Source organism: Arachis ipaensis, chromosome B4, assembly GCF_059453495.1.
Source record: "Arachis ipaensis isolate K30076 ecotype BB chromosome B4, ASM5945349v1, whole genome shotgun sequence".
Lineage (NCBI taxonomy): Eukaryota > Viridiplantae > Streptophyta > Magnoliopsida > Fabales > Fabaceae > Arachis > Arachis ipaensis.
Genome location: NC_142439.1, coordinates 36,737,498 through 36,756,106, shown reverse-complemented (window position 1 = coordinate 36,756,106; position 18,609 = coordinate 36,737,498). Strand labels below are relative to the sequence as shown.

At 39.1% G+C, this 18,609-nt stretch overlaps 1 non-coding gene across 1 annotated transcript; it reads right to left on the bottom strand.

Annotated features, from left to right (window-relative positions):
• Positions 1-193: 193 nt before the first annotated feature.
• On the bottom strand, positions 194-302 carry LOC148567200 (small nucleolar RNA R71). The gene has a single exon (XR_015882663.1). It is a non-coding gene; the product is annotated as a small nucleolar RNA R71 (small nucleolar RNA).
• Positions 303-18,609: the final 18,307 nt, after the last annotated feature.

The window sequence follows — 18,609 nt, the reverse complement described above, 5'->3', positions numbered from 1 at the left end:
GTTCTTACAGATCTGTGATACTGTAAAGACTAATAGAGTTAATTCTGAAGTCTACATATTTATGCTCTTTCCCTTTGCTGTAAGAGACAGAGCTAAGCTATGGTTGGATGCCCAACTTAGAGAGAGTCTTGACTCTTGGAAAAAGTTGGTTAATGCTTTTCTGGCTAAATTCTTTCCTTCTTAAATGATGAGCAAAATTAGAGTGGAAGTTTAAATCTTCAGACAAAGAGAAGGTGAATCCCTCTATGAAGCTTGGGAAAGATACAAGCAACTGATTAGGAGATGTCCTCCTGACATGCTCTCAGAATGGTCTATCATATGCATGTTCTATGATGGTCTATCTGAGACATCCAAAATTTCATTGGACAGTTCTGCAGGTAGATCACTCTACTTGAAGAAAACACCTGTAGAAGCAAGAGAACTCATTGAGATGGTTGCAAACAACCAATTCATGTACACTTCTAAAAGAAATCCTGTAAACCATGGGACCTCTCAGAAGAAAGGAGTTCATGAAGTTGAAACTCTGAATGCCATATTGGCACATAATAAGATCTTGACTCAGCAAGTCAATATGATCTCTCAGCATCTGACTGGAATGCAAACTGCAGCTAGCAGTACTCAGGAAGCTACTTCTGAAGAAGAAGCTTATGATCCTGATCAACCTACCATGGAGGAGGTGAATTACATGGGAGAACCCTATGGAAACACCTACAATCCTTCATGGAGGAATCATCCTAACTTCTCATGGAAGGATCAACAGAAACCTCAACAAGGTTTCAATGACAATCAAGGTGGAAGGAACCAGAATAGGTTCAATAACAGACCACCATTCCCATCTTCTCAAGGGAATATGGAAACCTCTAAGTAGAGCCTCTCTGACTTAGTAACTCTGGTTTCCAGCCTCTCTAAGATCACTCATAGTTTCATTAATGAAACAAGGTCCTACATTAGAAACTTGGAGGTGCAATTTGGTCAACTGAGCAAGAAGATCCCTGAGGTTCCTCCTGAAACTCTTCCCAGTAATACTGAGTTAAATCCTAGAGAAGAGTGCAAGGTTATAACCATGGAGGAAGAGGCCGAATATGGAGAGGATGGGGTGGCGTTGAACGCCAGTGAAGGACATACCACTGGGCCTTCAATGTCCATCCTGGAAGCAGAGCTGGTGTTGAACGCCAGCCAGGGAGCACTGGCTGGGCGTTCAAGGCCCAAATATTCAGGCTTTCTGGCACTGAACGCCAGTGAGGAACCCCTCACTGCGCGTTCAACGCCCAACCAGGCAGGCTTTCTGGCGTTGAACACCAGTGAGAAACCCCTCACTGGGCGTTCAACGCCCAAACACCCAGGGAAGCTGGCGTTGAACGCCAGCAAGGCCATCCCTGCTGGGCATTCAACGCCCAAAACACTAGAGGGACTGGCGTTTAATGCCAGTAAGGGGGGAAAGCAAGGGTGTTCAACACCCAAAGAGCTCACAGAGCTGGCGTTAAAAGCCAGTGAAAGAACACCCTTTGAGTGCCTAAGTCCCACTCAAGAACCTTCTATCCCAGAACCAAAGAAAGTCATAAAGACCATTGAGGTTCCTTTGCATGCACTTCTGCAGTGCATGAGTTCTGATGACTACTCATCCTCTGATGAGGATAGAGACACTAGGGAAGAGCAAGTTGCTTGGTATCTAGGAGTTCTTATGAAGCTGAATGCCAAGATATTTGGTACAAGGCTATTGGAGGAAGAACCTCCACTGCTTACCAAAGAACTCCATGCTTTGGTTCAGCAGAGGCTACCACAGAAGCTTCCAGATCCTGGACACTTTCTGATTCCTTGCACCATAGGCACCATGACCTTTGAAAAGATTCTGTGTGACCTAGGGTCAAGCATAAACCTCATGCCACTCTCTGTAATGGAGAAACTGGGTATCCTTGAGGTACAAGCTCAAACATCTCGTTAGAGATGGCAGACAAGACAATGAAGAAGCCATATGGCTTAGTAGAGGATGTCCTGGTACAAGTTAAAAATCACTACATCCCTACAAACTTCATAGTCCTGGATATTGGAGAGGATGAGGATGACTCTGTTATCCTTGGAAGACCTTTTGTAGCCACTGATAATGCTATCATTAATGTGGCTAAGGGAGAACTGACCCTACAATTAGGGGAGGATCACATCTTGTTCAAGATGCCACACCTCAATTCTCGCTCTAAAAGAGAGATAACTGTTCAACACCTAGTGTTCCAACCCTCTCTTTCTGTGCAGAGCATTACAGAGCCCCCAAACATCTATTCTAAGTTTGGTGTTGGGCATCCCTCAACAAGCTCTAAGCACAAAGGTACTAAGAAGAAAGTACCTAAAGACTGGAGGGACAAGAAAGTCCCAACTGAAGGCCTCTCACCTGGCATGAGAGTTATCTTCACCAAGAAGCCAGCCTTACCACATACAGTGAGTCGTATCCTGTCTCTAGAGCATGTGGAGCTCATTCATGAGAAGACAGGAAGAAAATTCACTGTAAGGGGCGAAAATCTGAGCCCATACTCACCTCCATAAGGAGCTAACCATCAAGCTAATGACGTTAAAGAAGCGCTTGCTGGGAGGCAAACCAATCTTAATTAATTATTTTTATTTTCTTTCATTTTGATTTTATTTCAGTTATCTTTAGAGTCATGATCATACGCAGCAGTCAGAACAGAGACAGAATACAGCAGTGAAAATAGAACACTCTGGATAGAGTGTTAAAGTTGAACGCCAGGCAGGGTATCCCTGTTGGGCGTTCAACGCCCTAAATGGGCAGCATTGCTGGCGTTGAATGCCAGCCAGGGAGCAGCCCTTGGGCGTTCAAACGCCAATATAGAGAAGCAGAGAATATAGACTTCCCTAACCTCTCAAGGACCAGTAGGTCCCACAACATGTTTCACCTACCCCACTTAACCCCACCTACTTTCATACTTCTCCATACACACTTCCCTATAAACCCTAGCCCAATCACATCCATACCACTTCTCCAAAATCATCATAACTCCCACCTCCCCCCACCCACTTCAAAATCAAATTTTCCACCCAAAACCCACCCTATGGCCAAAACCTAACCTACCCCCATCCTATAAATACCCCTCTTCATAACCCTTCATACACACACCTCTCATACCCTAATACACCCCACAAGGCCAAGCCCTCTCTCTCCCTAAATCTTCATATATTTTCTTCTTCTTCTACTCCATTCTTCTCTTCTCTCTATTTTTGCTCGAGGACGAGCAAAGTTTTAAGTTTGGTGTAGGAAAGCATAGCTTTTTTCTTTCCATTACCATTCATGGCACCCAAGATTGGAGACTTCTCTAGAAAGAGGAAAGGAAATACAGTAGCCACTCCCTTTGAATCTTGGGAAATGGAGAGATTCATCACCAAAGTTCATCAAGACCACTTCTATGAAGTAGTGACAGAGAAGAAAGTGACCCCTGAGGTCCCTTTCAAGCTCAGGAAGAATGAGTATCTGGAAATCCGAAGAGAAATCCGGAGAAGAGGTTAGGAAGTCCTAACCAATCCCATTCAAGATGTTGGGATTCTCATAGTGCAAGATTTCTATGCTAATGCATGGGTTACTAAAAACCATGACACTAGTATGAACCCAAATCCAAGGAATTGGAGTACCATGGTTTGAGAGAGAATCTTAGATTTCAACCCGGAAAGTGTGAGGTTGGCATTCAACTTGCCTCTAATGCAAGGAGATCCTCATCCTTACACTAGGAGAGTCAACTTTGATAAGAGATTGGATTAAGTGCTCTCAGACATCTGTGTGGAAGGAGCACAGTGGAAAAGGATTCCCAAGGCAAGCCCATTTAACTAAGAAGGGCTTACCTAAAGCCCATAGCTAGATGATGGTTGGAATTCATCCAAAGATCCATTATTCCCACTAGCAATCGTTCAAAAGTGACTGTTGACAGAGCCATCATGATCCATTGCATCATGATTGAAAGTGAGGTGGAAGCACATGAGGTGATTCCTCAAGAATTGTACAAGGTAGCTGAGAAGTCTCACACTAATGCAAGGTTGGCATTCCCACATCTCATCTGTCATCTATGCAATTCAGCCAGAATTGTCATAAATGGAGATATATCTATCGGGGAGGACAAGCCCATCACTAAGAAGAGGATGGAGCAAACTAGAAATCATGCACAAGAGCCTGTGTATCCGCCTCAGTATGAGATCCCTGAGATGCCTCAAGGGATATACTTTTCTCCTCAAAGCTATTGGGATCAATGGAAAACTTCTCTTGGATAATTGAGCACTAACATGGAGTAATTGAGGATGGAGCATCAAGAGCATGCTACCACCTTCAATGAAATAAGAGAAAACCAAAGAGCCATAAGGGAAGACCAAAGGGCTATGAGGGAAGAGCAACAAAGGCAAAGAAGTGATATAGAAGAGATCAAGCATCACATTGGATCCTCAAGAAGGAGCACTAGCCGCCACCATTAAAGGTGGATTCATTCTCTTTTACTCCCTTTCCTTTTATTATTTTTCTGTTTTCTATTATGTTATTTGTTTATTTGAAAAGAATTAAGAGATACATGAATTTCAAATTTAAAATAAGAGTAGTTCAATTATTTTGATGTGGTGGCATTGCTTTTGTTTTCTGAATGTATGATTAAACAATGCATATTTAAAGTTGAAATTTTAGAATGTTGGCTCTTGAAAGAATAAGGAAAAAGGAAAAGTATTATTGGTAATATGAAAAATCTAAAAATTGATTTTTGAAGCAAGAAAAAGCAGCAAAAAGAAAAAGAAAAAGCATGTTGCAAAAGAAAAAAATATGAATGCATGCAAAAAAAGAAAAAAATGGTGAAAAGAAAAAATAAATAAAAAAGCAGAAAAATCCATTACTGCCCAAAAATACAGGAAAAGGAGGGCAGATTGAAAAAGTCAGTAACCCTTTAAACCAAAAGGCAAGAGTAAAAGGATCCAAGGCTTTGAGTATCAGTAAATAGAAGGGCCTAAAGGAATAAAATCCTGGCCTAAGCGGCTCAACGAAGCTATCCCTAACCATGTGCTTGTGGCGTGAAGGTGTCAAGTGAAAAGCTTGAAACTGAGCGGTTAAAGTCGAGGTCCAAAGCAAAAAGAGTGTGCTTAAGAACTCTGGACATCTCTATCTGGGGACTCTAGCAAAGCTGAGTCACAATTTGAAAAGGTTCACCTAGTTAAAGTGTCTGTGGCATTATTGTATCCGGTGGTAATATTGGAAAACAAGGTGCTTAGGGTCACGGCCAAGACTCTAAAAGCTGTGTTCAAGAATCAAAAAGAGCTTAACTAGGAGAGTCAATAATATCATCTGGATTCTAAGTTCCTAAAGATGCCAACCATTCTGAGTTCCAATGGATAGTGAGATGCCAAAACTATTCAGAAGTAAAAAGCTACTAAGTCCCACTCATCTGATTGTAACTAAGCTTCATTGGAAACTTAGAAATTTATTGTATCTTAATTTTCTTTTTTTATCCTATTGTGTTTTTAGTTGCTTGGGGACAAGCAACAATTTAAGTTTGGTGTTGTGATGAGCGGATATTTTATAGGCTTTTTTGGCATCATTTTCATATACTTTTTAGTATGTTTCATTTAGTTTTTATTAAGTTTTTATAGGTTTTAATGTTAAATTTACATTTTTGGATTCTACTATGAGTTTTTTGTGTTTTTGTTCAATTTCAGGTAATTTCTGGCTGAAATTGAGGAGCTGGAGCAAGAGTCTGATTCAGAGACAGAGAAAGTACTGCAGATGTTGTTCGGATCTGACCTCCTTGCATTCAGAAGAGCTTTTCTGGAGCTACAGAAGTCCAAATGGAGCTCTCTTAATGGATATGGAAAGCTAACTTCTAGAGCTTTCCAGAAATATATGATAGTCCATACTTTATTTTGGATTAGAAGGCCCAAAACTGGCGTCCAACACCAGCTTCCTGCCCCCTTCCAGGCGTCCAGCGCCCAAAGAGCAGAGCCCAGCGTCCAAACGACCAGAGATGACCCCCTAGCTAGTGTTCACCCTAGAAGCCTCATAGCATGTGGATCTCATCAAAGTTCAGCCCAAACGCTCACTAAGTGGGTCCCAGAAGTGGATTTTAGCACTAGAAAGACTGTTTTACCCTTACTAGTCATTTGTTTAGTATTTAAGGGATTATGTTTATGTAATTCAGAGCTTCTTCGACCTTTTTACAGATTATACACGTTTTACACTTTGTTTACCTTTCAGTATGAGTTTCTAAACCTCCTAGGTTGAGGGGAGGAGCCATGCTGAGTCCTATGAATTAATAAAAGTATTATTGTTTCTTCTTCGATCCGTGTTTGATTTATTTCTAAGATGTATCCTCGTTCTTCAACATGGTGAATAGGATGATCAATGACAATAAGCTCTGTTCATCATACTAAGATGAACGTGCTTGAAAAACACCCGCATCTACTTAGGTTCGTGTGAATATGTGACTGGAAAGCACGAGCCAACAACTATGTTTATACATCTCTCAGACGGCTAATCCACGACTTTGTTGGGGACTTCTCGAGACATCAGTTCAGCCGATTTCCGAGGAGATTAGGGTCTCTGTGGTATAGGCTAGAATCCAAAGAAGCAGCATTCTCTTATCTGAAAGATTCGACCTTGTATGTGGCATTTTGAGTAGGATCACCAGGAGAATGAACTGCTAGAGCTTCACCCTTCGTCAGATTGGATGACCACGGCCAATGGCGTTCAATCTGTAGCAAAGCAGATCAATGACCACGGCCAATGGCGTTGATCACATACAACCTGCCATAGAAGACATCATTCATAAGCAAAGAAGGCAGTGATACCATAGTTAATTCAGAAAGGCAAAGCAACTCCAATCCTTAACTATATCCTTAAAGCATCAACACCCTATTATAATAATCCTAAACTTCGTAATCCAACAACCTTATGATCTGCCTGACTAAGTCCTGCAAGATAACCATAGCTTGCTTCAAACCACAATTCTCGTGGGATCGACCCTAACTCGCTCAGGTATTACTTGGACAACCCAGTGCACTTGCTGGTACAATAGTACGAAGGTGTGGGGATTCATGCTACCACCTGGCAGGATGGATGTTGCAATGAACTATAGAGCTGTCCGAGTTTGACATAAATTATGAAATCGGGACAACCATCAAGTCCCAGTATCTTGCTGATTTTGTTGTTGAATATACGAAAGCTCAGGGAAGTCCAACTGCATGGAGCCTGCATGTAGACGGATCATTAAATAAAGCTGGTGTGGGGTAGGAATTATCCTGGAAAATGACCAAGGAACACGGATAGAACTCTCATTGAGGTTCGAGTTCCTGGCTTCTAATAACCAAGCAGAATATAAAGTCTTACTTGCTGTCTTGAAGCTGGCCATAGAGGTAGGGTCAGCCCAGAACACATAGATTAGAGGCTATAAAGTGGGGGAATGCATCCATTCATAGGGAGCTCGCCAATTTTTACTTTTCATGATTTAGATTTAGTTGTGAGAGAGGTTCTCTTCTCTCTCTTTAGGATTAGGATTTAGATTTAGGATTTTTATTCACCTTCAGGATTATCTCTTTTGATAAGGTTCAATATTCCTTTTATTTACTTTTGCAAGTCACTTTATGAATCCTTTTTATGTTACAGATTACTCTTTTATTAATGTCATTTGAGGTAATTCAGTTTAATATTGATTTCTTTTATTTATGCTATTGTTGCTTTTACTCTGAAGACATTTTTATTCCAGTAGATTTATTTACTTTCCCCCTTTTGGTCTTGGTTAAGAAATCAGTAACTCAGGAGTTATCAAACTCAAACGTGATTGATAATTGTTATCTTTGTTAATTGAATTGAACTTCCCTAATCCCAATCTTTTCTTAGGAAATAAATAGGATTCGAAGATCAAACCAATTAATCCCTTGACCTTCCTTTATATTAGTAAAGGCTAACGAAGTGGAATTAAGATTCAATTATTATCATCATTGATAAGGATAGTCGGGATAGGACCTCTAATTTCTCATACCTTGCCAAAAGTTTGCTTTACAGTTATTTATTTTTTTTAATTGCCATTTAATTTACTTGTCATTCAATTACTCGTTCCTCATTCTTGAAACCCCAATTTTACAATCTCTATAACCAATAATAAGAACATACTTCCCTGCAATTCCTTGAGAAGACGACCCGAGGTTAAATACTCGGTTATCAATTTTAAGGGGTTTGTTACTTGTGACAACCAAAACGTTTGTAAGAAAGGTTGATTGCTTGGTTTAGTAACTATACTTGCAACGAGAAGTTTACTATAACCTCTAAACCATCAATCTTTAGCTCTTTCAAAATAGCGCCGTTGCCGGGGAATTGCAAACGTGTGCCTTATTATTGGTTATTGTAAATATTTAAAAAAAAATCAATTTTCAATTTTCAATTTTAAAAATTCAATTTTCAAAATTTAAAATTCAAATTTAAAAAAAAATTTCAAATTTTAATCTTCAAATCTCAAATTTAAAAATTCAAAATTCAAATTTTAATTTTCAAATTCAAAAATTTGAATTTCAAATTTGCTTTTATTTTTATTTTTAAATTTTTATTAACTAACTATGAGTTCTCACTCCCATCGCTTTGATTTTGGTTCCAATGCTGTTGCAAGGAATAGAAATTATAACAGGAACATGCATCAAGGTCAAAACAATCAGAGATGGAAGGAGCCAAGAGGATCTGATCAACACTTTAGGCAACAACACCTTCCAGATACCATGAACAAAGACCATCCTACAATGCATGCCAAGACAATAGATATGGTGGACCCCCTTATAGTTACCAGCAAGCTCCATCATATGCCAATGAACCGCCTCCTCAAAATAGCTTTGGACCACCATACTCACAAGCCCCTTACCACCAGACACCCTCATATGATCCTAACCCTTATCCACCATACCAACCACCTTATGAGCCAAATGAACCATACACATAACCACCACCTTTCCAACACAACTACTCTCATGAACTACCACCTCAATATTCACCACCTCCATATCATTATCAAGATGAACCACCTTCCTGTTATGAACCCTCTCTCCCAACCAATGAATCCTCATATCCACCCCAACCTCCAATGGATGACAAACTTCGTGTTATTCTTCAAAGGCAAGAAAGGATGAATAAGAGTGTGCAAAATTTCGCGGCCACCTTCGGTGAGTTAGTATATATAATAGCTTCCCAATATATGAGCACTCAAAGAACTCCCATGACTACATGTGGAGAATCAAAAGAAGCGCAAAGCATGAAGGAGACACTAGAAACTTCGGTGGACAATGAGGAACATGGCTTTGTATTGGAACAAGTGGAGGAAGCCATAATAGTTGTAGAGGAAGAAGTGGTTGAAGACTTAGGAGATGCTAAACTTCCATGGGAAAGTCAAGACATAGAACCTCCTTCCAAGACGGTTGCATTTGATGTTGAGGAGGGTGTACAACCTCCAAAGCATATTATAGTTGAAGACTTGGAAGAGGTTGATCAAGAGATGGAGATTAAAGAAGAAGAAGCACAGCCTCCCATGCCCTCGGTAAGCAATAAAGAAGAGATTGAATTGGAGAAAAGCTACCAAGAAGAAGAGGTTGAAATTAAAGAAGTTTGCAAAGAGGTGGAAGTTGTCAAAGAGCACAAGGGAGTGGAGCTTGAAATTACCTTGCTAAAGTTATTGAATACCCCTCCCCCTAAGTTTCCATCATCCTTCACAACATTCAAGTGGGTAAAATTCATATCCCTTAGCTTTCTAATTCCACTTGAATATGGGCTACTGGAGATGGATGGTCAACTTAGAACTCTTTGTGGCATTAAGAGTAAGAGGAAGATGGTCAGTGGCAAGAATTATCCTGCAAGGTTCATTATGGTTGGAAGTTGTAAGTTTAAACGCAAAGGTTGGTATAAAGCTCAACTGAATGGGTCTAGGAAGCTGTTTGGATGTCTCAGTGAGAATTCTGACTGTTCACCACCCAAGTGGAAAAATGATGATCAACAAGAAGATGGGTGCAAAGGCAAGGTCTGGGACCCCGGAATTCAATCTAGAAATCAGCACTCTTGGGGCCTTGTCACTTGCTTTAACTTGCTTAAAGGCTTTCTGCGCCTAGTTTGGGATCCTGGAGGATATTGGAATCACAAACATTGGTGGAGATTCCTAGATGAGTTCAAGCACAAGCCACCATAACAGGGAGCTCACCAAATGTCCAACTTAAGGACTTTAACTAAAAGTGCTAGGTGGGAGACAACCCACCATGGTATGATTGTTCCTTTTTCATTTTTATTTAGTTTTATTTGTTTTCAAGTTTTATTTTATTTTATTTTCATTGAACCTGGAATAATTTCTTGCATCTACATTAGCATTGCATTCTGCATTTTTCATGCATCAAAAAAAAAAATTTCATGCGACGCGACCGCCTCATTGACGCGTCCGCGTCGCAGGTGTGGGAGAGAATAATACAATGAACAGAGAGTCACGCAAGAGCCTGGCTGGAGGCGTGCCAATGGCACAAATCGTCCCACGCGATCGCGTCGTTGACGTGACCGCGTCATACGGGAATAATGGCCTCCCACGCGACCGCGTGCCCTACGCGACCGCGTGCCCCACGCGGCCGCGTGACCAGGATTTTGACGTCATAATGGTGCACAGCCGAAAGTTGTGCTAGAGTGGTGCTGGTCTGGCACTGGACGTGCAGTCCATCTCACGCGACCGCGTGCCCCACGCGGCCGCGTCACATCCTACTAAGTGGCCACTCGCGCGATCGCATGCCCCATGCGATCGCGTCACCCAATATTTGGCAATTAATGATTTTTGAACAGAGAGTTGTGCCAGAGCGAGGCTGCCCTCGCGCCAGTAGCATAAAACGGGTCACGCGACCGCGTGACTGACGCGACCGCGTCAATCAGTTTAAGTGCAAGCCGCGCGACCGCGTGCCCCACGCGACCGCGTCGCTTGCGCCGCACAGCTTATCCTAATTTGCCAAATATCTTATCTTTTCTCCCCCAATCCTAATTTTTCCTCCCTCCTTTCTTACTTACTTCTTCTTCCCTTCTTTCCCTTCTCATTCTTCTTATCTTTTATTTTATTTTACTTAATTTATTTGCATATTTCATTCATTGCATCTTAATTTTGTGCATATTTTTGTTTTCTTTTCTAAATTCATTATTTTTCCTTGGTATTAAAAATTTTCTTATTTAACTGTTGCATCTTCTCTTGAATTATTTTGGGTGCTCAATGACTTGTTCTATTTTGGTTACGTAATATTATTTATATCAATGCCAATCTTTTATACCTGTATTACTTTTACATTGACATGAATTTATTTTATCTCTCCTTACCCACACTCTCTTCCCTATTTTTGCAAACTTTTGCATTCTTGATTTGCCATGTGCTTCTACTATTTTCTCATTTGCATGTTGTAGCTACCATGTAATTGAGACCCTCATTATCTGGCATTCACCAACCCATGTTTTATTTATTTTCTATCTTTGCTTTGGGTTACTTTCCTTCCCTTTTTCTTTCAGGATGGCCACCAGGAAGAGAACCGGAAGACGTTTACATGGGAGAGACAAACAAGTTCCTACGCACATTCCTTGATGAGAAAATCGTCAGTTGAAACAACCCGTCCACCTGCACATCTCAACATGCACCGAGGACGGTGCAATCTTTAAGTGTGGGGAGGTCGATACCGATCTCCATGGGTTAGTTATTTCTTGACTCAACACCAAAATTTTTAATTTATTTGTTTGTTCATTGTTGCATTTGCATGTTTGATTGCATATTTGTTTAATTTTGTGCATATTTTACCACTTGGTTGAAGTAATATTTTCTTTTTCAAGAAACCTTTTAGAGCATTTCACTAATTTGAATAAAATTTAATGTTACACTTGTTTGAAGAGATATTATACTGGAACATGGTTTAGAGCTTGAACATACAAAACTAGTGAGATTTTTGAGCCTATTTGAATTGGTTGCATTTTACCAACCAATATTTTATTTTTGGTGTGTGTTTTTCTCTCTAAAATTGTGATCTTTGTCTTGCTTAATTCTATATTTCCATGGTTTGATGTATACATGCACTTATATGATTGAGGCCTTTGTTTCACTGAGCTTACATACCCATATGGCCTTACCTTTCATTATCCTTTGCAAACCAATTTGAGCCTATTTTACCCCTTTTATTCTTTATTTTAGCTCATCACTAACTCTAAGCGGAAAACAATATTGTCCTTAATTTGAATCCTTGGTTAGCTTAGACTAGTGAGAGTGCTCATGAATTAAGTGTGGGAAAAAGTGGGTTTAGAAATATTTGGTTTAAGAATTGGGTGTTATATATCTTTATGAAAATGTGAAAGAAATGTTTAGGACATGTTCATGCATTCAATAATTTAATCATATGCATTGAGAAAAATAAAAGAAAATATATATATATATATATATATATATATATATTTATATAAAAGAAGTGAAAAAAAAGAAGAAGAAGAAGAGCAATTAAGCAAAAAGGGGACAAAATGCCCCAAAGTAAGTGGTGAAAACAATGCATATGTACTGTACTTGAAATTAGAATGCATGAATATGTGGAAAACATGGTTAATGGGTAGTTAGATGTGGTATTATGATTACATGGATTGTCTAAAGTTAGGTGGAAAGTTTAAGTTAATTAAGGATTCAGATTTTAGTCCACTTGGCCAAATACAATCCTACCTTGACCCTAACTCCATTACAACCCTTAAAAGACCTCTTGATATGTGTATCTGTGCATTAAATTTATGTTGATTGTTAGATGAAGAGCAAGCCTTAGAAAGCAAGGTTAGTAGAGAATTGAGAGAATCGAACCTTAAACACTTGAGTGATTAGAGTGTATACACTACCAGTGAGGGTTCGATGCTCAATCCCTTGTTCCCTGCTTTCATGAGCTATTTTCTTCTTGCAAGTCTATTTGTACTTCATTTTCATGATTTGAATTAGTGAAATCTAGTTCATATTTCTTCTTGAAGGATTTTTTTACTTTTAACTAAGTAGGTAGAATCATTTTGCATGTAGTTGCATTCATATAGATAGGTTGCATTTCATACATCCTACCATTCCTCTTCATCTTTATAGCTTCTCTTGAGCTTAGCATGAGGACATGCTATTGTTTAAGTGTGGGGAGGTTGATAAACCACTATTTTATGGTTTATCTTGTACTCAATTGAGTGGTTTTTATCAACTCTTTACCCACTTATTCATACTATTTGCATGTTTTACATTTTCCTTCCTAGTTTTGTGCTATGATTGAAAACATGCTTCTTTGATCTTATATTTGCCTATTATTAATCCTATCTTATTACCATTAGATGCCTTGATATGTGTGTTAAGTGTTTTCAGAGATTACAGGGCAGGAATGGCTCAGAGGATGGAAAGGAAGCATGCAAAAGTGGAAGGAATACAAGAAGTTAGAGAAACTGCTAAGCTGTCCAGCCTGACCTCTTTGCACTCAAACGGCTATAACTTTAGCTACAGAGGTCCAAACGACGCAGTTTCAGTTGCGTTGGAAAGCTAAAGTCCGGGGCTTCGATTTGATATATAATTCGCCATAGCTGCCCCGAAGTTAGGCGATGAAAACGCGTGAATGACGCGTCCGCGTCGCATCTGTGAACCTCAACCCGCGCGGCCGCATGGACGACGCCTCCGCGTCACTTGCCCGCGACCTGAACGTAACAGAAATTGCAAGGGGTGATTTCTGGGCTACTTTTGACCCAATTTTCAGCCCAAAACACACAGATTAGAGGCTATAAAAGTGGGGGAATGCATCCATTCATAGGGAGCTCGCCAATTTTTACTTTCCATGATTTAGATTTAGTTGTGAGAGGTTCTCTCCTCTCTCTTTAGGATTAGGATTTAGATTTAGGATTTTTATTCACCTTCAGGATTATCTCTTTTGATCAGGTTCAATATTCCTTTTATTTACTTTTGCAAGTCACTTTATGAATCCTTTTTATGTTACAGATTACTCTTTTATTAATGTTATTTGAGGTAATTCAATTTAATATTGATTTCTTTTATTTATGCTATTGTTGCTTTTACTTTGAAGACATTTTTATTCCAGTAGATTTATTTACTTTCCCCCTTTTGGTCTTGGTTAAGAAATCAGTAACTCAGGAGTTATCAAACTTAAACGTGATTGATAATTGTTATCTTTGTTAATTGAATTGAACTTCCCTAATCCCAATCTTTTCTTAGGAAATAAATAGGATTTGAAGATCAAACCAATTAATCCCTTGACCTTCCTTTATATTAGTAAAGGCTAACAAAGTGGAATTAAGATTCAATTATTATCATCATTGATAAGGATAGCCGGGATAGGACCTCTAATTTCTCATACCTTGCCAAAAGTTTGCTTTACAGTTATTTATTTATTTTAATTGCCATTTAATTTACTTGTCATTCAATTACTCGTTCCTCATTCTTGAAACCCCAATTTTACAATCTCCATAACCAATAATAAGAACATACTTCCCTGCAGTTCCTTGAGAAGACGACCCGAGGTTAAATACTCGGTTATCAATTTTAAGGGGTTTGTTACTTGTGACAACCAAAACGTTTGTAAGAAAGGTTGATTGCTTGGTTTAGTAACTATACTTGCAATGAGAAGTTTACTATAACCTCTAAACCATCAATCTTCAGCTCTTTCACCGGCTTCTTTTGGCCAACTTTACAAAGGGAGGCGGCCAAGTATGTTAAGAAGTGTCCGCCTTGCCAAAGGCATGCTAACTTTCATATTGCGCCTTCTGAAGAGCTCATTAGTGTGACCTCACCATGGTCATTTGCAAATTGGGGCCTTGACCTCCTAGGACCATTTCTTTAAGGAGTAAACATCCAACTCGGTCCTTATCCATTTTCACGAAGGACAAAGTGATCCCTGTCCAAAAAAAAGGGACACTTCGACCCTCAACTTTTTTATTTTGGGACAATACGTTTCCTCTGTTAAATAATAACAAAAATTAGTTTTGTGGGGGATTTTAGACCTCCACAAAATTTTTTTCAACAATTTAACCAATTACTACCACTACCTTTTTCATCCTCATTATTATCACTCCTACCTCTATTATTTTTATTGCTTTATCATCATCATTATCTCCTCCACCGTCATCATCATTAATACCAATATTATCAACATTAAAGTTCTCTTCTTTTATTTCTTATTCGATGTTTTTTTTCTTTTAAAAGGTATTTGTACTACAATTACTTTTTTTTGTGGCATCATTTTCATCAATAGTTTTTCTTCACTTAACCACTATTGGTGAAGGAATTTTTTAAAAACAAATTTATTAATAGTTTGTGGAGGTTTAAAACCCACATAAAATACAAATAAAACCCCCACAAACTATTGTTATTATTTAACGGATTTTTTAATAGAAGAATCGTATTGTCCCAAAATAAAAAGGTTGAGGGTCAAAGTGTCCCTTTTATTTTGGACAAGGATCGCTTTATCCTTCGTGAAAATGGACAAGGACCAGGTTGGGTGTTTACTCTTTCTTTAAGCTCCAAGACAAGTCAAATACCTTATAGTGGAGATTGATTACTTTACTAAATGGATTGAGACAGAACCACTAGCAACCATCACTGCCCAAAGAAGTCGGAAGTTCCTTTATAAGAACGTTATCTTCAAGATTTGGAGTATCCCACTCCATCACCACTGATAATGGAACTCAGTTTACCGACTCAACCTTCAGAAATCTGGTGGCTGACTTAAAAATAAAGCATCAATTCACTTCAGTAGAACATCCTCAGGCCGATAGACAAGCTGAAGCTGCTGACAAATTCATACTGGCCGGGTTGAAGCACCGATTGCAAGAAGCAAAGGGAGCATGGGCAGACGAGCTCCATCAAGTTCTATGGGCATATCGGACAACCCCTCATTCCACAACAGGGGAGTTACCTTTCTGACTTGCTTACAAGATAGAAGCCATGATCCCTGATGGATATTTTGGAAAATGAATTCCAACACCCAAAACTTACCGGCAAGTGTACCGGGTCGCATCAAGTAATAATAACTCACATGAGTGAGGTCGATCCTACAGGGATTGAAGGATTGAGAAATTTTAGTTTAGTGATTAATTTAGTCAAGAGAATCAAGTATTGGTTTGAGTGGTTTGTGATTGACAGAAGCTAAATTGCATGAAATGTAAAGGAAGAGGGAAGAATTGCAGTAAACTAAAGAGAACAAAAAGTAAAAGTGCTGAATCTTAAAGAACAAGTAATTTAAATTGCAGAAGCTTAGATTGTAAGAAATGTAAATGACTGAATCTTAAAGTGCAAGAAATGTAAATAGCTTGAATTATAAAAGGAATTGGGAGCTGGAATTGCAGAATTTAAACAAGAACAAGTGAATTGCAATAAACAGAAGAGTAAAAGGTAAATTGAAGTAAAGTAGATCTCAAATAGAAAAGTAAAAATGCTTGAAGAATTAAAACAGAAAGTAAATGTAGCTCAATTACAGAAATCTAAAAGAGAAATTAAAGATCTCAGGAGTGGAAGAGATTAGAAAATAGGTCTAGATCTCAAATCCTTCCTTGATCTAACAAGAACAATTGTAAAAGAAATGGAAAAATAAGTTGCAAGAGAAGTAGAAGAGAGAAAGCAGTAAACAGAATGTGAAATATAAATCAAAGTTTCTTAGAATTATGCAGAAAGATAAAACAAGAGATCTCAAGGTGAGATTGAAACAGAATTTCTTCAATTCTCCACCCAAGATCCAAAACAAGAAGTAAAGATTGCTCAAGTAAGAATAAGGAAGAAGAGAGATCAATTCTCCTTCCAAATTCTCTAAGATCCAAATTCAAAGTAAAAAGCTCAAAATTACAAAAATGAGAATTCTCAAAGAAGCCAAAGGTCCTTTCTAAATCAAACTAACACTTATTTATACACTTCATAATCTAGATCTAAGAATTTGGGTGGGCTCTAAAATTTGGTGAAGAAATGAATTAATTTAGATTTTTAATGGATTTTTGGCCCAAGGTGCACCTCCTCGGGGATGGCTCAGTTCAAATACCAAACTGAGCACCCAATGTGCTTTTGTGTTGCCCAGTTTGTGCGCGTCCAGCCTTGTTCAAGTTGCTCTTCAATAGAGCTCAGTTGGAAAATTGAACTGAGCTCTATGTCTTGCCTTGGGTGTGTCAATTGTGCGTGTCTCAGCTCCCTGGCCGTGTCAAAGTGTGCGCATGACAAGCTCCTTGGTGTGCTTCCTAGCATGCCAAAGTGTGGGGAGTGGGGGAGAGTAGCGCTCAGTTGGGAAAACCAACTGAGCTCCCCTTTGTAGTGCTTTGCCTTGGCTTCATGCTCCCAGGTTCGACTCTTGGTGGAAGCAAATGGATGCCAATTTCCTTGGAAGAGTGGATTGCTCCTTCCTTGCCTTTCATGAAGCTCCTTGGTTCGAACCTTGGGAGAGCCATCTTGGCTCATTTTCTTTGCACCAAGAGTAGCACTCCTCTCCTTGTCTTGCATGAGTTCCCAGGTTCGAATCCTAGCCAACTCACCTTGGCTTATTTTCCTTGCAAGCTTGGTAGTGTGAGGTTCCTTGTTCGAACCTTGGAGGAGGCTTTTTTGGCCATTTTCTCTTATTTTCCTTGCAAGGAGCGTTCCTTGCTTTCCTTGGGTCATGAGTTCGAGAACTTGTGACTTCACTGCTTAGAATTTTGCTTTGAATTAATTTTGGAGAACCCCCGATAAAGCTCACTTAGTGAACTGAGCTTTATGTCTTTGTCTTGCTTTCTTTGGTGCTCAGTTAACTAAGTGAACTGAGCTTTGTGCCTTGCTTTCTCCTTTTGTTCCTTGTGAAGCTCGGTTCACTCACTCAACTTGACTTCCTTCCTTCTTTGATGATGCCACGCTTTTCTTCTCTTGGGCACGCTTCTTTCTTCCTTTGGGCACGCTCCTTAGGCCACGCTTTTCATATTTTTTTTCTTTTCTTCACCTACAAGTAATCAAATCAACCAATCAAAGTATCACCAAATTCACAAAGTTTACAATTCATTCATGATTCAATTAATTTTTGCTTAAACCTCATGATTTTGTATCAATTAAAGGGTGGTTGGTTGTTTCAACAAAACATGCAAATTCCACTCCAAATTACTTACTTATGATGCAAGAAAGTGCATAAATTCTAATAAAAACAAAGAAAAAGACTAGTAAAACTAGGCTAAAATGACTTGTCATCACAACACCAAACTTAAAACTTGCTTGTCCTCAAGCAAGCATTAAACATAAGAGAAGATAGAATGAAATAGAGAAGTATACATGTCCTTATTAAGCAGATAGTTGAACTTGGTTCATGGGATTTCATGCAGATCAATAGTAGCTCATTTATTACTTGCTGTTAAACAAACAATGTTTCTTCAAAGATTCACTAAGGTTGCTACTACAATGCCTTACTTTTTGCTTACCTCCCTTGTTAGCTTTTTCCTTCATTCTTTTGCTTAGAGAGCTTATTACTTATTGAAGGCTTGGTGGCAAATGTTGCAGTGGCCTTTGGCTTAATTTCACTCAACATTCCTTCACCACAGACACATGGCTCACCTTTTTCTTCCTAGGATCATTGATGCCCAGCATCTCTTTGGATAACTAAGTGTTTTGT